At 37.2% G+C, this 10,243-nt stretch overlaps 1 protein-coding gene across 1 annotated transcript in view; it reads right to left on the bottom strand.

Moving 5' to 3' along the window:
• Positions 1 to 524: 524 nt before the first annotated feature.
• Positions 525 to 10,243, bottom strand: part of MYO3B (myosin IIIB) — a gene marked incomplete at its 5' end in the record, with an annotated part of 464,298 nt that continues 454,579 nt past the window's right edge. Inside the window, one exon of the mRNA XM_081260604.1 lies at positions 525 to 2,199. The remainder of the gene's footprint in view (positions 2,200 to 10,243) is intronic.

Raw genomic sequence — 10,243 nt, 5'->3', positions numbered from 1 at the left:
TGCCTTGTGGCTGCTTGAAAGGAAGTTGGGGGTAGAAGTCCAGCTCCTAGTGGACAGGTGTTTGAAACCCAGAGCCATGCTTACAGTTGGCACCTCGGTGAGGTCTCCACAGACAGGCGCGGATTAAGTCGAGAGGAGACCAAATTGCTCTTCCACCTGGTGCTGGTGGCCCCAGCAGGACAGGGCTGAGGCTCAGTGACCGAGTGTGGGCAACCACAGCTAAAACCTTCATTTGCTTATGTTCTGTTCTGCAGAGAAATCTCAAGTTCTGGTCCCCAGAGCAGTCAATCCAACGACTTTCATAGATACTGTCATATTCGCATTATACTTCCATCTGGCCACAACTGTTTCAAAGAATCAGCCGCATCTCTCTTATTATCAAAAGAATAATGTAATTAATGCAAAATTTTAGGCCCTGAATTTAACTGTCAGAAGCAAAATAAAAAATCAGTACCATGGTCATTACCTTTCCTTAGAAGTTTTGATGTGAGTTAGAAAAGAGAATACGAGAAAAGAAAGAATTTTGAAGTATTTTATTCTTGTTTTCTATTAGGAATTCAATCTCTTTTTTTGGGCAGGGGGTGGAGTACTAGGAATTGAACTCAGGGGCATTTGACCAGTGAGCCACATCCCCAGCCCTATTTTGTATTTTATTTAGAGACAGGGTCTCACTGAGTTGCTTAGCACCTTCCGTTGCTGAGGCTGGCTTTGAACTTGTGATCCTCCCAAGCTGCTGGGACTACAAGCATGTGTCACCACGCCCAGGAGCAGTTCAATTTTGACTTTATTGATTTTTATTAATATATAAGAGATTTTTCAGAACTCAAGTAGAGCATATAGGCAAAATTGGGAACATAATAAGAAAGTAAGTTCCTCTGAAATTGAAATATAAATATTTATGAAATGGTTGTATCTTTGGAAATTTCTCAAACTGCCATAAGAAATGATTTGCAAATGTGACTGATAAGACTAACTAGGATGAACAGGATTCTAATTAGTGGTGTTTTGCTTTTCCTAAAACACTGTTGTAAGGTCAGAGGATTGTGGTGATGGAGGTAGAGAATGGGCAAGAATTTTGAAGGATGGAGTATTTGTCAGTCACCGGCAGATGATGCTCAGCTGGCCTGACTGAGGCAGGGTTTTCTCTGTCTTCAGGAAAACTCCCCTGGGCAGAGAGCCGCCAATGGAGATGATGCCCAGTTATCCTAACTGCACACTGGCTCACTTCAGACAGGGCCCCTTGAGAGTGCAGATGCCTGCACCCACCTTGAACACTGATCAGTCAGCATGGCTAATGGCTTGGGACTCAACATTTCGATGCATGGCCTAGGTGGCTGTAATGCAGAGCCTCCCAGCCAGCACTTTGAGAACCTTCCTATGGCTCCTCTACCTCATGGACTTCAGCCTCTCCAAACACTCATCCTAACTTGGAGTGTACTTAGATTTTCCTACTGACAATAAATTCCCTTTCTGTTTTATGCATTCATCATCTGAAAGATTAGAAATAAAGGTTTCAGCTCTCCTAAAAACTTAGGAGGGCAGCAGAGGTGTCTCAGGGATCAGGGGTTGAAGAACCCATGGGTGCAGGTCGGCCCTGCAGAACTGTTTCACAGACTTTCTCTGGGATTTCCTCACACTTCACAGAAAGAAAAAGATCTTGACTTATAACATGATTAAAACTTTTAGATTGCACTGATCAATCCTCCAGAGCCAGAATATCACATGATAGGCTGAAGAAATTGAGTCCTGAAGCGTGCCAGGCTGAGGCTGCGCTGTGGGTAAGGTGGTGACCCTACAAAGGCACAGGCCCCCACGTGTTCTGGTCTAAATCTTCTTGCTTCTCTCTCACATCAGTCCACTCTCAAGTCTCACACAGCCCTTGTTTTTCATAATTTTCAGAAGTTCCAATGAAAACTGAAGAGTTGGAATCCATCTTTTCGCCGTGGGAAGTCTATCCATTACCTGCCATGCTCCACACCTGTCCTTGAACTATGGAAACCAAAGTGTACATCATGCACACCTTTTATATTCTTTTACCATAAAGATTTCTCCCTGGTTTTACATAGTTAACCAAATCCTAATTTCTAACAGTTACTCAATAATACATTATTATGATGTGCCAAAATTTATTCATTGACTAAAAATACAGTTTGTAAGGCCTTTCCTCAGGAGGATTGGTGGCAAGTCCATTCCTAGAACCTTTTAACAAGAAACAGAAAGATTTAAAACAGGATTAGATACTGTTAAAAAGATTACATGGAAAAGTATTCTACATTCAAGAATGAATTAAATTATAGTTAGGTTTCTTCAAATATAAATAATATACATCTAATGAAGGGAAAAGGGTCAGCTACTCTCTTCCATTTAATATTTCTTACTTAATAATGACTACTAAATATTCAATGCTGGAATACCAACATTGCCAACCTTTTAGTATAAGTCTTCCTAATATTTTCATGGTTACATAGGCCTGTTTGAAAATTGAAAATAGTATTTATACTGTTTTTAAGAGTATGCTATAAATTTTTTTTGCACTTTTTTATAACCAGGCTTCTTTTTCCTCCTTTTTGAGCTATTTTAAGACTAGATAGTATTCCATTATATGGTTACACTACAATGCCCTACTTGTGAATATTTAAATGACTTCCAATGGGGTTTTGTTTCATTGTTTTTGCTATTACATACAATGCTGCAAAGAACAATATTTTGTACATATCTCAGACTGGTCTCTCAGGATATATCCCTTTTGGGGGAACAGCTGAGCAAAAAGTAAGCATAATTTTAAGTCTCCTGATATATCTGGAGTTGCAGGCAGGGATTTGATGCCAATGTATATCCCTACGAGCAGAGTTTGAGAGTACCCATTTTCTAATATGCTCACAAATAACACTTCGATTAAGAAAACATTGCCATTCTGAAAGTAAAAAATGATACTTTATTTATAATTTCTGGTTTATTATTAGTGAGGTCAACACTTTTTCATAATTTATCAACTTGTGTGAGCTGTCTGTCTTTATTAGGATGATTTTCTTTTTCTTAATAGTTTGTAGGAACTCACTACTCTCCATGAAGATAAGACCGTAACATCTTGATCTTCATGTATTCTTAGTGCATCATAGAAGTCAATACATACGGATTAAGTGAAAATATTGTTTTTATGCCACAAATATCATCTTTCAGATTATATTTGCAACCTAATATTTTAAAATATACATAACAAAATTTACCATTTAAACATTTTTAGCTATACAATTCATTGGCATTCAATACACTTACGTTGTTGTGTAACCATTGCCACCATCCACCTCCACCATCCACCTCCACCTTCCATCTCCTTACCATCTTCCCAAACAGAAATTCAGTACATATGGAAAATAACTTTACTTCCCCCAGTGCAATTTGATTATAATTTAAAATTGTAAGTAGTGACACCCATTTTTTAAAAATTAAATGTAATTTTTAACTGATACATAAAACTACAAAAATTGTAAATCCATTATTCTTTTTCCATTAGGTTGTCTTTAACATTATGTGTGGAAAGGTCTCCATACCTAAAAAGTATGGAAACATTCGTATATATTTTCTCCTACTTTGTTATAATTTCTTCTTGTTTTCTTTTTTTTACGTTGATCCTTTCTTTATACAGATTTCTTTAAAAATCAAGCAAAAGTTAATGCCTGTTGGGAGACCATTCTCCTATATCTGTCATGTTGCTGCATGTCTCATGAGCAGACTGCCATTATCCTCGGCTAACTTTTCAAGGATGTTTATGTGGTGAACAGACTTGGAAAGTAGAGACAATGTCCCTTTAAGAGCAGGGGGCAGGTTTTTGGTTGTGCAATATTAATAAAGATAATACCTCCATCTGGGGCAAAGATCAGGCAGGCTTACTGCCCATTACAAAAAGACTAGATTTCTTAAGCTTGGGGTACCTCTCCTGTATCCCCGGCACTGCATGCAGGCAGCAGCTGGCCCCCAGCTTCAGTCTGTGGGAATGGGAGATTGGAAGAAAGGTGCAAATGCTGATTCTCTGGCTACTACTGCTGCTGCGGTGGTCTGGGACCCGGGAACTTTGTGCCTTCTGCTGTGAGCCAATGGCAGACAAACTTGGGGGTTTGCAAGCAGGTAGTTCATAGATCTTGAGAATGACACTGAATTTTTTTTTTCCAAAAATTCAATTAATTTTCAAATCATTTCTTGACTGATTTGAAATTTCACCTAGATCATAAAGAAACACTTAGATATGAGGGCTGGGGGTATAACTCAGTAGTTGAGCACTTGCCTAGCACATGTGAGACACTGGGTTTTATACTCAACACCAAATAAATAAATAAACAAAATGAAGGTATTTTGAAAAAAGATAAAATTACAATTTAAAATAAAAATTAAGAGAAAAATTTAGATATACTTGTGGTTATTTTGTATCTTTTTTGTTGTTCTATTTTTCTATTTGTCTACTCTGGAGATAGTAATATATATATAAATTTTATAGTACATTTTAACATCCAGTAAATAGTTTCTTCTTTATTTTCCTTCACCTTATTTCTTTTCTTTTTTTTTTTTCACCTTATTTCTTCTTTTTTCCCTTTTCCTGTCCCTGTAATATTTTGGGGCTCTTTGCATCAGAAGAAAGGTATCTGGCACATAGTGAACATTCAATAAATATTTTTTGAGTGATATTAATGAGATTGAGAAATAGTTATTTTCGATGTTTGCAATTATATTCATTATAGCAATGAAACTGGAAATAATTTGATTTCTCATGAGCTACAAATTTAAGAAAATAATTTAGTCAGGTATGATGGCACATGCCTACGATTCCAGTGACTGGGGAGGTTGAGGTAGGAGAATTGCAAGTCAGAGGCTAGCCTTAGCAACTTAGCAAGCTGTCTCTCAAAAAAAAAAAAAAAAAAAAAAAAAAAAAAAAAAAAAAGGGCTGGGATATAGCTCAGAGATAAAATACACTTGGATCAAAAAAAAATTATTTTATCCTATTAGAAAATGCCTGATATGAGGGTTCTTATACCATTTCTCTTATTTCAGAGTTTCCTGGATATTTGGAGAATTCTGAAAGTAATATTTCCCAACAATCCTAAGGTGAGTTACAGGTCAATATTTGTCACCTTTTTATGGTCTTTACTGTTTCATCACTCCTTATTTTCATGAGTGTAAACTAGTGTTTTGTCTTTGCTAGGAATGTTGCAGTTCGCTGTCTAAGGGGAGTCTAGTAAAACAACAACAAAAAGTCAAATATAGCATTTTTTTTTTTTTTTTATGAGAGTGCATTAGGAAGCAGCATAAGTGTTTGGACCTAGTCTACTGCCACAACTGTACTTAAGTATCATTGACTTTATTCCTAGGGGCTTCTGCTTTTGGTGCCCTTCCCTGAGAGCTATTTAGTTGGTCACTGCTTGGGCAGGGGCCTTGGCTGGGAAGGTGAAATCGCCAGCTACCCTTGAGAGTGGCCTACTACTCTGTAGAGACACAATGAATTACTTGGCCCAGTTTCATCTGGGTTTTGCATGAATTTCTAATTTCTCTCTTGTATTCAGGGTGAACTGTACTTTTACATTCTGGAAAATTGGATAGAATTTGTGTCAGTATTTAATTTGACTCGGGTAATCTGAAAGTGCTTCATACAGAAATGAAGGTATTGAAATATTGGAGGTGGGACCAGACTTAGTTGAAAGTTTCTATCTTCCACGCACAAGATAAACCAAGTTTTCAGATAGTTTTAATACTTCTCTTTCTTTCTATAAAGGCTCCATGTCTTTATTTTTTCTAATCGAAACTATTTATTCTCCAAATTTAGTAAAGTACTTTGTCATGTGTGATAAAAAATACATGTAATTTCTAGATACATATAACTTCTAGATAATCACATTTTAGTGAGGAGCTTGTGATCTCTGAAACCAATGACTGGAAAAGAAACATTCACATCAAAAAACCAACTCTTTGCCAAGGGTTGCCAGGATGAATTTTGAAGTTGCTTCCTTATTCTTGAGCGTGGAAGTCCCCTTGCCCCAGATTTAATTGTCAAAGCCATCTGTATCATGTGGGTAATTTTGAAGTTGCATAGATGGAGCTTAAACATTCTGCTGTGGATGTTTTATGTTTGTAAACTTTCTCTAATGTTTATCCAGTGACAATGTGAGGCTATATAAGCTCCAAAGGAATAGGGATCTTTATCCCTTTGCTATTCCAGCTCTTGGCACAGTACTTGGAGTGGAGTAGGTACTCATTAAGGACACGTTGAATGAATGGTGTTCCCTTGTTACAGACTGGAAAAAATACCCTGAAGGAAGGACTGTAATTTGTCTAAGGCATGTCACAAATCATAGTAATTAAAGAATTAGAAATGGCATTCTGTTAATTTTGGTAACTAGCCTTGATGACTGAACTAACTTAATCCAGGTAGAATTATTCCTTATGCTTCTATGACCACCTACACTTTGCTATCTTTTTTATTTTTATTTTTCTGGTACCAGGGATTTAACCCTGGGGTTCTGAACCACTGAGTCCCATCCCCAGCCCATATATATATATATATATTTATTTATTTATTTTGAGACAGGGTCTTGCTAAGCTGTTCAGGGCCTTCCCAGGTTGCAGAGGCTGACTTTGAACCTACAATCCTTTTGAGTTGTTGGGATTACAGGTATGCGCCACCTTGCCTGGCTTCTTTGCTACCTTTTTAAGGAGCCAAAACATTACCAACAGTCCAGAAAGGAGGGAGGCTAGAACTAAGAAAAAAAAAAGGGATTAACGAGATATAATGAAAGCTGCATATGCTTTAGTTCTCTAAAAAGATGGTCTAATCTAATTTAAAAAGAGTTTACATATTAGTATTGTAATTTACTTGCAGTGATACAGATCTGATATCTACAATGGGCCTGTGGACAGAACAAAGCTTTGTCAAAGGAAAGTGGCTGTCACTCAACCAGGAATCAAGGGCATTTTCAAAAGGAAGAGTTGTGTTTGTAGCCATGGGGAGAATTTTTGCAAATAAACTCTTTCTCCCATAACCAAGGGTTGCCATTTTACTGGTGGGAAAACATTGCCAATTTTATGAAACATTTTAGGCACAAAAGCAAAACCTCTTAGATCCTCTTCTGAAAATAACTTGACATGAGCATTTCTCCCATTCCCTGAGGTCTGGAGCAGAGCTCTGTAATTTACAGGACATGATTAGGAAGGTTCTATGCCATTTTAGACTAATTATGTAAATTGGAAGGAATTTATCCTTTCATTCTTCATAACAAAGTATTTCCCTTCTGTGAGTACTAAATTCTAATGAAGCTTTAGTTTGTTTCCTTTTGTAACTGCTGCCTTACAGTGCTTTGTCAATGAGCATTAAACAAATAACCAGGCATCTCTTTTTGAAAGACCAAAATTAAAATCCCAGATAAAGATGGTGAGACAAAACAAGTTTTGCCAGTAGTTAGTCACCTCATTTGGCAGGGAGGGATTTGTTTTTGTTGCTGCTCTCTAAAAAGACACAATTATAATATGGTCAACTAGATTCTTCCCACTTTAACTTTTCCTAATGTTTCCAGGCCTTACTACTTGGCAAACACAACTTGGGACAGATTTCTTTATTTTCTCCTCTGGCCTAAAACGAAAAACCCCCACTTTCCAAACTGTTACCACCGAAGAGTTTATTAAATGGCTGAAAAAGACAGCTGGTCCTACCATCTGTTAAAATTTTTCAGGGGCCAAATAAAACAGGTTACACCTTTCGCCATGCCAAGTCTTGTGATACCCCCTTCCTCTCACAGCCTGGGGAGGGCTAATCTGAATTTCACGCTCTGATTTTGCTATTGCTAATGTTGGAGCTTCTTATGCGTGCTTCTCCACATTGCTTACATTACCTCTCTTTTTTGAGTTACAAAGCTATTCTCACATTTCAACCTGACTCATTTGCAACCTATTACCTTACCCTTCTATAATCTCTATAGTTACACCAGTGACTAGAAGGAAATCCACAGATACCTAATTTCTGACTTTTCAAGCCAAAGGGGAGAGCCAAAAGTAGGATTCTGTTGTTTTGCAACCATTTTTTTCTATAAGTGCTAATGGAGGTAATTCAGATTTTGGAACAAAGGCTTAGCTCACCACACGCTGCAGGTGTGAAAGGGTTGAAACAAAAGAGATGCTAACCCTAATGGTATTTCTTGTCATTAACAATTCTTTGATGTTCACACTGGAGCCTCCCTTTTATCTTTTAGTTTTCAGCCATCTTTGTTAACACGCAGCTCAATTGAATCTTTTCCCCCCACCTCCCCCTGGCCTTTAAAGACATCTGCAAAATGTTTATGCTAAGTTAGTTTCCACTGCATCTTTTAGTACCAAGGCAAAGTAAAATGAGATAAAGCTTGTGAGGTTATTATTAAAACATCAGTAAGTTTCTATCATTAAGCTGAAGGGGAAGATCAATAAAAAAGGAGCACTTAATGTTACTTTAATAAGGATGAGTTTCCTGTAACAGGACTTGGGATTAACTTTAGTATTGCTGAAGAGCGCTTCGCAATAAAGACATTGCTGTGATCAGAAAAGGGTGACTTGCCTTTACCCAATTAAACAGTTTGCAAATACTTTGAATGCACTTGATCTGTTATTTCCTGTTTCATTGAAAGCCTTCATCATGAACATATTTTAAGAATATTTTACCACTGCCTTTTCTTCTCTTCCCTATGTCATCCCTGGCAAGCTGCCAAAGATTTTTTTTTTTTTTTAAGCAGGTTTGCTTGTCTGTCTTTCTGTCCACTTAGGATTGGGGGAGGAGGAGGCGGGATGACAGGGCTTCAGAAAAGTTTGTTTAACTTGCTTTGATGACAGCAAAATGTAGGGAACAGTCAACACCACATAATATACTGTCCTAACCTATTCAGCAGCCAGATCTGCAACCATACTGTGGGAGCAAAGTAGAATCATATGTTTCTCACCCAAATGATTCAGCTAATCTTGCTAGTGTATTTTGCATTGTCTTGAACAAAACAGAAATGCTTGTTAATTGCTTCTGAATTGATACATCTTTTATCTGTATGTGTGTGTGTGTGTGGGGGGGAGTGAATTGTTTAACTAGTTTAACATTTTTCCAGTATAAGTGGGGATCTCTTTGGACAGTTAATTCGTTTCAGTCTGAGAACTTGTTTTTTGGCAAGTATTAATTTGGGGCCAGCACAATACTGAGTCACAACTGAGATAGACAGGGAAACTTTCCCCAGCCTTTATATATAGTTCAGCCCTAAATGACAGATACTAGGGGAAAGATAATAAGCAAAGATAAAATACAAATTAATGTTAACAATGTATCTATTTTACGATTTTCCTCTCATATTATTTAATAATTCTTAGCATTTATATGATGCTTTTCATCTTCAAAGCGCTTTACAAATGTTAGCTAATTAACCATGAGGTAATGAGGCCTGGATGATAATGCTGCAGTAAATTTTCTCTAGCTCAGATTATAAAGTAAAAATGGAGATGTATGTATTCATACATTTTTAAAAATAGCATTAGGTGCTCGTAGAGATTTTGTGAATCAGAGACTCAGGCAATTTATCATCTATGTACAACTTCTGTGTATGTCTTTGTGCAAAGAATACCTTGGGCATTTCGGAAGTGGATGAACTGTCAGGATTTTCCCACCTGGCATGTGGTTGGCAAACTTTCTGTCATTTCATCCTTGATGGTACTATTCCTTGTTATTTTCACCTTGGACTCTCTCTTCTCATCTAATAACACAGACAGATCCAAAAGGAAGGACACTCACAGTTGGGAATTAGGGTCAGACACCCATTTTCTTTTTTTTCTCAGATTTTCCATGGACAGATTTTAATGAAATACTTGCTAAAACACCTGTGTTATTTTGTACTACCTTTTATAACTATGCTGGTTAGTTGAAGTCCATTATTTTAGAATGTGTGTATGTGCTCTGTAGACAGTTGGTCTGACATTGTTTAAGGCCTAAGTAATATACTTTTTATTTTTATGTTTTATTTTTTTGGTACTAGAGATTGAACTCAGGGGCACGACAGGGTCTCAGTGAATGGCTTAGGGCCTCACTAAGGCCCTTAGGGCTGGCTTTGAATTTGCAGTCCTCCTGCCTCAGTTTCCTGAGTTGCTGAGATTACAGGTATGTGCCACAGCACCTGGCAAATAATTTTTAAAAAGAAAAGCATACTTTATTTAATCAAAATTATATCATCTGATATAAAATGAACACTAGTAAGAAGTTAAG

This window comes from Spermophilus citellus, assembly GCF_964194105.1.
Source record: "Spermophilus citellus genome assembly, chromosome: 11".
NCBI classification, from domain to species: Eukaryota; Metazoa; Chordata; class Mammalia; order Rodentia; family Sciuridae; genus Spermophilus; species Spermophilus citellus.
Note: the sequence above shows the minus strand (reverse complement) of the source record. Positions and strands in the feature narration are given on the sequence as shown.